Source organism: Corvus cornix, chromosome Z (genome assembly GCF_000738735.6).
Source record: "Corvus cornix cornix isolate S_Up_H32 chromosome Z, ASM73873v5, whole genome shotgun sequence".
NCBI classification, from domain to species: Eukaryota; Metazoa; Chordata; class Aves; order Passeriformes; family Corvidae; genus Corvus; species Corvus cornix.
The window spans coordinates 22,548,793-22,561,582 of NC_046357.1; the positions used below are offsets into that span (position 1 = coordinate 22,548,793).

At 48.7% G+C, this 12,790-nt stretch overlaps 1 protein-coding gene across 3 annotated transcripts in view; it reads right to left on the minus strand.

Moving 5' to 3' along the window:
• ZBTB7C (zinc finger and BTB domain containing 7C) overlaps positions 1 to 12,790 on the minus strand; it is a 150,670-nt gene that overhangs the window by 116,905 nt on the left and 20,975 nt on the right. The window lies entirely within an intron of this gene.

Sequence of the window (12,790 nt, forward strand, 5' to 3'; positions counted from 1 at the left end):
GACAATGCTCCCTAATCCGTGGTGCCAACTCCCCAAGGCGCCTCATCGCCTCCTCCAGCCCCAGAATGATGCCTCAGTAACTCCTGCCAGTGGATTCATCAGGGCCTCACTTGCTTTACTGTGGAGCCCAAGATGGCCAGTGAGGGCTGGGATGCTGCACTGGGCACCATGGGCAGCCCTACAGCCCTGCCATGAAATCCTGAATTTAGGATCACCAGATGCAATGGGCTGTTCCACATATTCCCGCACGGGTTTTCCATCAGTCGTTTTCACAGATTCCAAACCAGGGCATTCCAGGAGCTGGAAGAGGTGAATAATCTTTTTTTTTTTTAATCCAATGACATCTCTTACTTGTATTAAAAGTAGGAGGAAAATGGCTTGAGTCAATGAGAAACAGATCTGGGGGGGAAGTGACACAGGAAAAAAAGAAAAGCTTACCCCCTCCACATTTTATTTGAATCAAAACTAAATGTCTTAGTCCACTACTACCAAGACTTGTTTAATCTCCCCTCCTTCTAGCTGTTAACTGTAATTCCCAAACAAAAAGTTGAAAAGCTTCATTGAGAAGCTGTCAAAAAGAAAATGTTTTGGCATTTCCAAAATGACACATTTCATTCTGACATTTCACTTGAAATGCCTGGACATTAAAAATAAATTAGCTCCCCCTGGGGATTTTCAACATATCCAGTTGCCAAATTCAATTTAAGCTCATGAATAGTACAGGCTTTCCAAAATTCAACTTTTGAATTCACAGAATCACAGAGTGCTTTGGACTGGAAGAGACCTTAAAGCTCATCCCATTCCACCCCCTGCCATGGGCAGGGACACCTCCCACTATCCCAGGGCTCCAAGCCCCATCCAACCCGGCCTTGGACACTGCCAGGGATCCAGGGGCAGCCACAGCTTCGCTGAGCACCCTGTGCCAGGGCCTCACCACCCTCACACTACGAAATGCCTTCCTAATATCCAATCTAAATCTACTTTAATTAACTTACACTGGAAGTTCAGGTCAGTTTTGGTCCAGACAGTGATGCTGATACCCAAAACTTGATCTCCAGCCAACATCTCAAGCCTAGAAATATTTACACCTTATGAAAATATTATATATGAAGAGAATGAGTTAGCCTATGACCCAACAACAGCCCCTCAAATTATTCTAACATGTGTTTTGCTCCTCACATACTGCTGTCATTCATGGGGATTAATGCTTGTTATTAATCACCTGATGTGAAGACACAGGAGAAAACCATCTCCCCGTGTACTAGCCAGAGGGAACATTATTTATCTGCTATCACCAACACGTAATAAAAACAATTTCTGAGTAGATCTCACCTCTCATACACAGACGACCATGCCACGTCGTGAGTGATTTGCAGGGCTTTGGAGGCATGACAAAACCAGCCAGCAATGACAACCAAGGGTATCGTCTCACAGCCCCTCCTCAGATGAGTAATACTCATGGAGATAAGCACATCCATCAGCCTGAGGTCTTGCTGAAGACTTCTGGGGACACCAGAGTGGTCACATCCCTTCTGGCTTTCCAAGAGGCTACTAGTGGGACTCAGAAGAGACCCCAGAGCAGCTGCAAGGTTCACCAGGAACCTGGGCTGTCCAACCTGGTGGAGCTATCCTACACCTGTGTTCCTAGAAATGTCATACAGGATCCCAGAACGGTTTAGGTTGGAAGGGACCTTAAAGATCACTTTTTTCCAATCCCAGCCACCACAGGAGTGATACCCACCAGGTCAGGTAGCTCCAAGCCTCATCCAGCCTGGTCCTGGACACCTCCATGGATGGGGCAGCCACAGCTGCTCTGGGCACGCTGTGCCATGCCCTCACCACCCTCACAGTCAAGAATTCCTTCCCAATACCTATTCTAAATCTTTCCTCTTTTAGTTTCAAACCATTCTCCCCGTCATGCTCAGTGGTTCCAATCCAGCTTGGACAGACAATGGCTAAGGGAAAACTTGTACCATTAGGCTTAAATCCATCACCATGCTGGTGTGACCTTGCTGTGTGACTGAGGGACCAAAGCCAGTCTAGGGCAGGAAAACCTGTCCCCAGCCACCACCAGCAAGGTACCACCTCCTTCCAACAGCACAAAATCTGAACAGGATCAGCAACTTATCCCCACCTTGCTGTGGAGGCTCCAGGGGGCTGTTTTCCCTGGTTTTACTTTTTAACGCTGCAGTTTACTCATACTCATGCACTTAGCACCAAAGACAGATCTGAGAGAAGGACAGACAACAAACTTCCACTCTCCTGGATGTCTGTAACACCAGGTCTAAACCAAAATATCCTTGCACTCTCCTGAGCAGGACTACAGTGGGTCTGAAATACCGACTCTGCTCCAGCACGAGCTTCATATTGAACTGCACACTGAAGAAAAACTTACATGTTTATACACCTTGCTTGCACAGCACGGTGCCTGTAGGCTAGAGGCTCGAGTTCCTTCTTTTGATTCACTCCTTGAGTGAGTCAAACTATTTATTTGAACTCAAATCCGCATGAGGTGCAGAACAGCTCAGGCTTCGGCTCAGTGCCAGCTGCACTTCCATTGTCCACCATATAAAAGCAGGTATCCTGGCACGGACACAGGAGGTATGAAATACAGAAGATGACAAAACACTGCTTTTGTAAGACACCTGCAGAAAAAAGAACTAATGCAATACCAAAAAAAAAAAAAAAAGAAGAAAAGAAAATAAAGAGAAAGATCTATATTTTGCTTTTCTCTCCTGTTGTCCTTTCTCTGGATCCCTTTACCTCTTGCTTTTTTTGAGATTAGGGACAGAACAACCAGCCTCTTCGCATTCAGCCTTTTCTCCATTCCCCACACACTGCTGTATTTAATCCATGCCCTGAAGCTCAGCCAACATCCCTTATTAAATGAAGTTGGCTCTTCATCTGCTGAACTACAAAAAAAATTAAAAAGCAATCTTATGAGAAATGCAGGGCTTCTGGGAATCCTAAAATGATTTGTGTTGGAAGGGACCTTAAAGCTCATCCCATTCCACCCCCTGCCATGGGCAGGGACACCTCCCACTGTCCCAGGTTGCTCCAGGCCCCATCCAACCTGGCCTTGGACACTGCCAGGGATCCAGGGGCAGCCACAGCTGCTCTGGGCACCCTGTGCCAGGGCCTGCCCACCCTCACAGACAGCAATTCCTTCCCAATTTCTAATCTGAACCTGCCCTCTGGCAGTTTAATATTCCTAAGGAGGCTGCACCTTTTCTCTGGACTCCCAAACTAAAAACCTGTTGGTATGAAGTCAGATCTGGGCTTTTCATCAACTCGAATCCTCCAGCTGAAAACCAAGTGCACGAAGGAAATCCTCTGGAGCACGCCAGGTGTGTGAGTATTGGACCAGTGCACTGAGGTGGCACATCCAAGACTTGACACACATGCACTCTTCACGGCGAGATGCATCAAAGGTTCCTTGACTTTCCTCTTCAAGAACAAGCCCTGGCCTTGTTGATTGGCACAGCAGATAATTTTGGCAACTATTTTGCTCACGTACAAGTTCTCTGTCATTCCAGGTGAGTGGAGTATCCCCTGCATCCTACTGCACGAGGGGATTTCTCCCTCCAATCCCCCATCCAGAAACACCCCATGCATGAGCAGTGACTCTACTGAAGGAGGAATGGCAAGGAAGAGCTCCAGGCTTTGGAAAAGGGGGTCCTGGATACATGTTTTGACATTTAAGGTACAATACAAATGTACTTTCTCGCAAGCAGTATCTGATGAGCTGTGCTCAAGATCACATCCAAGGAGCAACAGCCCCTGGAGTACAGCAGAGTACAAGTGGTCTCTAACAGGGTATTTGGCTGTTACTTCAGTATTAATCCCCTCAGCAGCTAAATCGTGGGAGGCTCACGAAATCTCTCTTTTCCCCACAGTACCAGTGAAAGGTCTTCAGCAATTTCCATCCAAACAACTGTGCTTTGTGAATAACGGGACCATTCATGGAGTATAATTTTATGACCTCATTCAAGCAATTTTAGCCAAATTGTGCTTCCTCTCTTGAAGAGCTGCCTTTGGTGAGGAGAGATTGTTCACGACCACAGAAGCAACAAAAATACACATTCTTTACTTCTACAGTCTGGTCTTGTATTTTGGTTTTTTTGTCATTTATTTCCAAAATACCTGCTGTCTGTCAGAATGATGCTTCTCCTCTGACAGAGCCTATAACCATCACTCAAAGATCATGGCATCTCACAAGAGTTCAGTGGAAAACGAGAGGAAAAACTCCCTGGGTACATAACTGAAGCTTTCATTTGAGGATGGGGGGTGGATTAACTGAAAGAAAACTAAATAAGCTCTAAGGTCTCAGCTCCCTGCTGGTACAAGCAGGTGCAAATTCCAACACAGAGCCAAAGGCACGCCCACACCCATCTCTCTAAAGGCAGCAGGATTATCACTGCAGGAAATAACATCACAGACTGCTTCGGGTTGGAGGGAACCTTAAAGCTCATCCCATCCTACCCCCCGCCATGGGCAGGGACACCTTCCACTGTCCCAGAGTGCTCCAAGCCCTGTCCAACCTGGCCTGGGATGCTCCCAGGAATGGGGCAGGCACAGCTGCTCTGGGCAGCCCATGCCAGTGTCTGAGTGCACATCAGGATGTGGAGAAGAGTGCTTTAATCACTAGGCTGACAAGGGGCAAAATATACTTTAAAATTAAGGTGGGACAGGTCTAGGGTGGTTTGATAGGAAAATAAAGAAATAGTTATCCTGGATCTATGCCCCATTGCTTCCCCAGTGTTCTCCCACCTCTGCATCCCTCTGCCTGTCTCCTCTCACATGGTGAACTCTTCAGGATGCTGATTGCATCGTGCATTCTCTCAGCCTGGAGTCCTACCTACTGCCAGGACCCACCTACAGAGAAGGGGCTGGCCCCTCATCTTCTATCTCCTTTCCATCCCAAAATTTAACACCAGGTTTTGCTTTACACCAAGCTCTGTATCTTAAGTCATTCCATGCCATCCCATTCCACTTACCACAAACACTGTCACAATCAAAGCATAAAAAAGAAGGGAGAAATAGAGATGCAGAGATCCCCTGTATATGTGACAGGAACCACTGACGTGCCTGTAGACCAGCAGAAACAAACCCACCAGATGAAGAAGGGACACCAAAATGACCGCACAAGGGATTTTTAAGAACAAAAAGGAGAGGAAAACCATGGCCATGATACAAGCAACTACTTTCCAAGCTACTAAAGACAGAATAGAACACAAGAACAGCTTCTTGTCTGGCCTCTGCCCACAGTAGGCCAGCTACAGACTTGAACAAAACCCTGGGTGCATTCCAGGTCTGATGCATTCAGGGAAGATGTGTGCTGTCCCTAAAAGACCCTGCCACCCCAGGCACAGCACACACTGTCACAGACACCCTTTGGCTCTCACAGTTACTAAATTTACTAAAAGGACTAAGCAAAACTGCACTTCCCAGCAATAAAACCCTTCTCTGACAGCATCACCGGAGACCCCACTCGTGTATTAATTCAGAGGCTGCCCATTACCTATTAATTAGAGGACACTATTATGCAAATAATGAAAATTAATTAAACCCTCACTTATTAATCTAATACAGTCTCTTCCTTGCTGTTCTCAAATACACCCCAGGCAAGCAGCTACAATTTTTTAACTATAAAAGTGACAGTCTATGGGCTGACACTTCTTTAAAGGATGTCTTTAATATCAAAATAAAGTAAAACTGCCTTGTCTCCTGAGTGCAACTGCAATAATGAGCTGTTAAACCCCATCTCTCCCAGACTGCTGGGTTGAGGGAGATGGGATGTTTCCTTCCCAAAAAAACCTCATTCTTCTCCTAGGAGACTGCTTCTCCCCACTGAGCATATCTGGGCACACACAGTCCTGGCTTGATGTTTCTCTGGCTTTCACCCAAATCAGCTTTATGGGAAACACAGAGCTCCTGGGAATCACAGAATCACAGAATTTTGAGTTGGAAATGATCTTTAAAGGTCATCTAGTCCAACATCCCTGCCAAGGGCAGGGACATCTTCAACTACATGCAGCTCAGAGTCCTGCCTGAACTGATCTTGAATATTTTCAGGGATGGGGCATCTACCACTTCTCCAGGCAGTGTCGGGAGGCACCACTGCATCCCTCTTCCTCCTCCTCTGACAGCCACTTCTCTGCACTGCCTAACAGCAACCTGTGTTGCAGGGAGCAGAAGGCAGCTCCTGAACCACAGCCTCCTCCTGAGATGCACCACCTCCTCTGGCTGCCACGTGTCCTGTGGTGCTTCAGTGTGCGCTCTATACCACGCCACAGACCTGCAACACAACCCTGAGACAACTCTTCAGAGCCACACACTGCCACCGTGGCAAATCACCCCCTGGCTCCCGTTTCACCCTTCGCATTCCTTTTGCCTACCAGACAGGGCCCTCATTTTTCCCAGGCTGTGTGTGCAGAGCCAGGGCATGGCAAGCAGGGCTGGGAGTGCTCTTCCTCACCGATGTCATCGTCAGCCAGCGCGAGGGACGGGGGTGCCTTGTTTTGCAGCTCCTGACGTGACTCAGAACAGCCTGGGAATTACACTTGGAATAAGTGATTAAAAACCCTGACTACTCCTCCATTACCATGCAGGGGCAATGCTCTCAGCAGCGGCAGCGGTCAGAGCTGCACCTTTCTAAATGAGAGCAAAATGAGGAGAACCAAGAGCTGGTACTCCTCCGGACTGTTCCCTGGGTATGTGGAGGTGGGAACAAGGGCTTGGAAAACCCTCAGAAGGGAATCTCCAGCACACATTTAATCACTCTCTGAACCCCAGCACAGAGCCACCTCCTTCAAAAAACCCTTCTCCAAGATGCCAGCCTCCTCCTGGCCAGTGTCTGCAGGCAGTACCTGTTTGGAAAAGCCAAAGAGCCACTGCAGGCATTTTGAAATGGAGGTGCCCAGACCCTCAGTCATATGTTGTATCTATCTCAAACATTAATATAAGCAGCTTGGATTTTCTTGGTAGGGAGGGAATCCTGGCGGGAAGAAAGAAACAGGATTTCAGAGGAGGAAACGCAGAGCAAAGGAAGGGTTTGAAGGGGAAGGGAGGAGGCCCCTTGACTAGAAGCAAGAAACTACAGCAAAATAAACTTGCTCAGATGCTCTCCTGGGGATTTGTGGCCTGAAATTCCAGCCACCTCCACCCACAGACAAGCAAAGGGCTGGAGCAGCAGAGACCTGAAAGATCCACCCTCGGCAGCCTGTGATCACGGGCATCAGCTGGCTTTACAAATCACAATCACAAGGAGAATCTTGGCCAGTTCCCCTCTATTTTTCTGAAAAGCTCCATGCTGTTGCAGCCCCATGTTCCCAGGTGCTTCATAAACCTCCCAGAGCTTGGGAGAAAAGTATTGTCCCTGCTTCCCCAGTTGGAAAAAAGAGCTCAGGAATTCAATTAGCATATAAGAATGCTCAAGCCTATGTGCTTGAGTCTCCCACACGGAATTAACTCATGGGCTTCGCAGCTGAGGACCAGGTAAACAAGAGATTCCAGCCCTTATTTAGGTACCCACCAAAATCAATTTCATGTATCTCAGCCTAGAGTGGCTTGGTCAAGGTCATGCATGGAGCCTGAGCAGAAATTAATTGTGAAGAACCCGAAGAAGATTTTTTTAAAGGGAGAATAAAAGCACTCTCCTTTCCAGACGTGAATTACTTTGCATTAACCCGAGCCTGCTCTATCCTGAAGCACCAACGCACCCATCGAGCAGCTGGACCTCAAGCCTTGCCCTTTGCTCATCAGCCAAAATCAACCCCAGCACAACGTTCAGCTCCTGCCTTGGCTGACAATTCCATACCCCAAGTCCTCTCTTTTGGGAGCCACTCCCACCTCACACCAGCTACCCCATACACAGCGATGCTGCCACATCCCAGTGGGATCACAGAATCACAGAATCATTCAGGTTGGAAAAGAGCTCCAAGCCCACGGAGTCCAAGCTGTGCCCGACCCTCACCTTGTCACCAGCCCAGAGCACTGAGTGCCATGTCCAGGCCTTCCTTGGACACCTCCAGGGATGGGGACTCCAAACGTCCCTGGGCAGCCTATTCCAATGACTGACCGCCCTTTCCATGGAGATGGACACTCCTTGGCTACAGCTAAGTTAACTGGATGACCAGCAGTCTAAGGCTCCCCATCTCCTTTTCACTGCCCAAAAACTCCTTCCTCTTTTTTTTACCTCTTTCCTTCCAGATCATTGTCCCACCCATGCCAATCCATCACTGCCTTCTATACAGTTTTCAAGGATCAAAGTAAAAAACTTTGGGGCTCCTTGTATTTGAGGAGAAGGGGGAAATCCAAGCGATTTGTTGTTTTGAATTTTGTATTTTCTGCAAGTTTTATGAGGCAACTATCTAAAAGCCTAAATAGTTAGTGAAAGTCAGGATCGTTTCACTGCAGACCTTAACATCTTCCACCTCCTTAAGGATGGAGACATCGGAAGAACCACAGCTACTGGCTTTGGGCACTGGCTGAATGTTGTATCCTTACAATTCCCTGCCCATACTACAGAGATGTCCACAGATTTTGCCAAGAGGGCATATTATCATGCTAGGCCAGCTACTACTGCTTTACTTGCAACATCAAAACCAATCCCTGCCCTGGAAAATCAGAGAGAAGCTCCACAAGCAAGGCAGTGGAAACACAAAACCTGGAGTGACCTGTTGTGGTCACACAGGCAGGTAGTGGCCAAAGGCGGGCAACACCCCAGTGTCCCCTCAGGGAACGTTCACCTCCTGGGATGAATTACAGCCCTCAACATCAGCTTTTTGCTGCTTGTCCTCACCTTACTTCCTCCCACAAGCTGACCTGTCTGTAGTTACCTGTTCTGCAGCAAGTGTGGAGATCAGCAGCATTCCCAGCTGCAGGTAAGAGCTGACTGATGCCAGGATCCGGGTGGAATCAGAGACAAGTTAGAGTTGGAAGTGGCATTTAAAGGTCATCTAATTCACCTCCCTGTCATGAACAGAGACATCTTCAACTAGATCTTGTTGCTCAGAGCCCCACTCAATCTGGCCTTGAATGCTTCCAGGGATGGAGCATGCATTACCTCGCTGGGCAACCTGTGCCAGTGTTTCACCAGCCTCATTGTAAAAACCTTCACCTTTATGTCTACTTTCAACAGACCCTCTTCTAGTTTAAAACTGTTACCCCCCCTGTCCTACTGCACCTGCCCTGCTAAGGACTCCGTCCCCATCTTTCATGCAGACCCTTCAGGCACTGGAAGGGCCTCTTAAGGTCTCCCTGGAGAGAGGCTGAACACTCCCAGCTCTCCCAGCCTTTTCCCATGGCAGAGATGCTCCATCTTACCCCAGTCCCCTGCAAGCCAAGGGGATCTCAGCAAGCTCCAGCATGTGGCAGAGGGACACATCATGGTCTGTGTGCTGGGGCAGCGGTCCAACACGACTAAAAAAGTGCATGCAGTGGTGCTTGTGTGCACCTTTGCAATTGTGAGAGCACAGACTGGGCAGCGATCTCCTCCCAGACTCACACCAGCACCTCCCCATCTCCTCCAACACCGACCACAGCCCTGCCAGGATGCAAATCCACACCAACGCCTTCATTGCTCAGCTCATTCCTTCTGCCTTCCCACTTGGGCACCACAAAACGGGAAACAGCCTTGAAATAATGGCCATGATTACAGTTTGGTAGGTCTTAAATGTAGCAGAGAAAGACAGCCCTCCTCTTCATGACATTCCCAGTGTAACATGTCACAACACAACAAATGGCCCAAGGGAAATCTGTGGAGCTGGATGTAAATATTTTGATGTGCTCATGATAAAGCTTCTCAGTACTTACTGTCCACTGCCAAAAAACTAGGCTGCTCCCCATGCTTGCACCTCTACCCAGGCATGCATCCTCATCTGTTGTACACCAGGACACCCGCAAAATCCACCTGGCTCCTAGGAGTATTCATGACTTTCCATTGAAAGAGGGCTGCATTCCTTTTCTGTTCCATTTAAAATGAAATAAAAAACTAGAGAGCGGACAGGCGGCTAGGAGTTTCTGAGGTTTGACAGCCCATAATCAGAGATGAACTCGCCTGAAATAGAAGGAAACAAGCAGGAAACAAGCCCCTGAACTGCTCCCCGTTCATTTTTAGCAAGAAAACCAGGTGAGCACAGCAACTGCTATTTACCCTCTGAGTCACGGGAAGCAGCACCCAGAACAGATGCCTTGCCAAAGCTTTGCAGGACTTAAAAGAAAAAAAACAAAAAACAAAAAACAAACAAACAAACAAAAAAAAAAAAAACCCAAAAAAACAAACGATTTGAGGCAAGTCTCAGGGCTTGCAAACTCCCTGTGAAATCCAGGCTTGGGATAACGAAGAGCTCCAGGGCTGAGGTCAGGCTGCTGCCGAGCACCTGCACTTAGCAATGCATCATTGACCGAATTCTGCTCGGGGCTTCAAAGCCCCACAGACGTCACCGGCTGCACAGTCTGGCCCAGTAACCCATAATTTCCCTGTAATCAGAAGCAACAGGGTGAGAGTTTTAGTGGCCATGCATAATGCATGTCGTCTGGCACGGCGGGGGGAGCAGGAGATGAGTACCACAGCTGGCAGCGCTGGCCACAGTGCCAGAGAACTGGACACCCCAAAACCCACAGAGCACCTCCAAGTGCCCTGTAACACCCCAAAGGCCCCCCACCTCCTCTCTGCTCCCAGTTTTTTCCCCATATTCCCCACGCAGCAGTCACACACGGATGGTTTCACTGTGGCTGGTACCTACCTGCTTGTCAGCATCTGCTGCTCCTCAGCCTGGATGAGGGTCTGAGCATGTTGGTCACACACACCCCTCTCTCAGAGAGTATGGAAAAAGCCAGTTGAATAGTTTATCAGCACCACTCACTTTTCCAGATATGACACGCCCCACACTCAAAAGTCTGTGGTGGTTTCACAGCACTCTATGGAGCTGCTCCCTTGCAGCCTCTTGCTGCTACTTTCCTTCCCACTCCCCCTACCAATCCACTATCAACCTCATCATCATCATCCCAGATACCTTCCTGCTATCCAGCCTCCAGCACACACCCTCAGACATCAAGATCCAGCTCTCATCCCACCTGTGACCCCTCCTTATCCCCACATGAAGGGAAGCTGCTTTTATTCTGCTTTTCCCTTTATTTTCCCTCATGTATTCTTCCCCAGGCCACTCTGATCTCTCCCTTCCTGCACTCTTGGTCCTTCCCTAAAAATCCCAGTAAGTTTTAGACATCCCTGGAAACCACTGAGAGCATCTTACAGCAAGTTTTACATAATCCCAAAACACTCTTTGCCCTAAAACTATAATGAATTCACTCCACCAAGGGCAACGTGGCTTTCCAGAAGGAGACTTCCTCACCTGGATACCCACGGGTGGGTTTCAATCCAGGGCCAAGGTTCTACCAGGTCCCTTCCACATGCAAAGTCACAACTCCACTGGCACAGAAGCCAAACTGGGAGCACATACCAGGGACTCCCTCCTCTGTTTTATATCAAAAATGCACAGGACTGAGACCAGAAATCATCCAGGTCCACCTATCTGGGACACCAGTAACCAGGTCACACTTGGCCACACCATGGTGAGGCAGAAGCTCCTTCAAAAGGTTCCTGTGAACCAAGGATGCTCGTTGTGGCAGCTGCAACCCAAGCTCCAGCAGCAGGAACCCTCTGCTGGAAAAGGGCAGCCAATAAAACTCCCCAGAAATGGTGGTTAGGCCCTGCTGCAGCCAAAAGATCTGGGTTTCTCTGGAAGGAGGCTTCTCCACGATCACAGAAGTATCAGCCCTGACTGAACTGCACAGAGCCCAGCATTTACCACCAGGGTGTAGCCTTTGAATACACCTCCTTCAAATGATCAGTGCTGAGCACAGCCCATGCCATCACTGCTGGAAGAGGATCAGGTGAAATCGTAACAGAGCTACCAAAAAACATGCAAACAGAGCACCTGGAGAGCACTGGGTGCTTCCCAATCCAACCTTGAGCCAATACGGGTGGTGGGAGCAAGGAAAGAATCAAGATTTGAGGTTGCTGAAGCAGAGCAGACCAGACAGTCACATCAAGTGGTGTTTGCTACTGCAAATCTGCCAACAAAGGGAAAGCCCACCTGATAAATACCTCGGGCTGTGAGATTCAGCACATCTGGGGAAGGTCAGCAGACAGCGAGGGGGAGAGAGGAGGGCACATGGCACAAACTGGGACCTACTGGAAGATGTCTGCAAGAACTGGTTTCCTACAGAGCACAGGACCTCTAACAACAGTCCTCTTTGCACAGACAGCTCTAAGTGCTGCTCAGGAGATCAGTTTTCAAAAAATTTCACTCAAAGTCGAGGTTTGCTGTTGGGGAGGAAGACTGATGTATCTCAGCCCTTGCTGAGGCTGCACCTCTCTGCTCAGAGGAGGGGAAACAAGAGCCTTCCCACACCACCAGCAGTATCTCTTGCTCTTTGCCTTTCTCTGTTCTGAAGCTGTGCCACCTGGCAGGTATCACACACTTCTTCAGCCCCTCTCCCACCTACCCAAGCTGCAGCAAGGGGTGAGTCCCATCCGGTGGCTGGGGTGCAAGACCCTGGAATGCTCTTGGTCAGACCCTGTGGCATTGCCTGTGTGGGTTGTATAAATAATTGATGGGGACCCAAGCAGTAGAAGGGGATTTCAGAGGGGAAAAACCCAGTGACAGATCTACAGTTTGAGTAACCTTCACCAGGCTCTGCCACCATCACCAGCCAAGGACCTTCTCCCAGGATATGGGGCCACCACAAGCTCTTCCCTTGCATGTTCCTCACACTCTCAGGA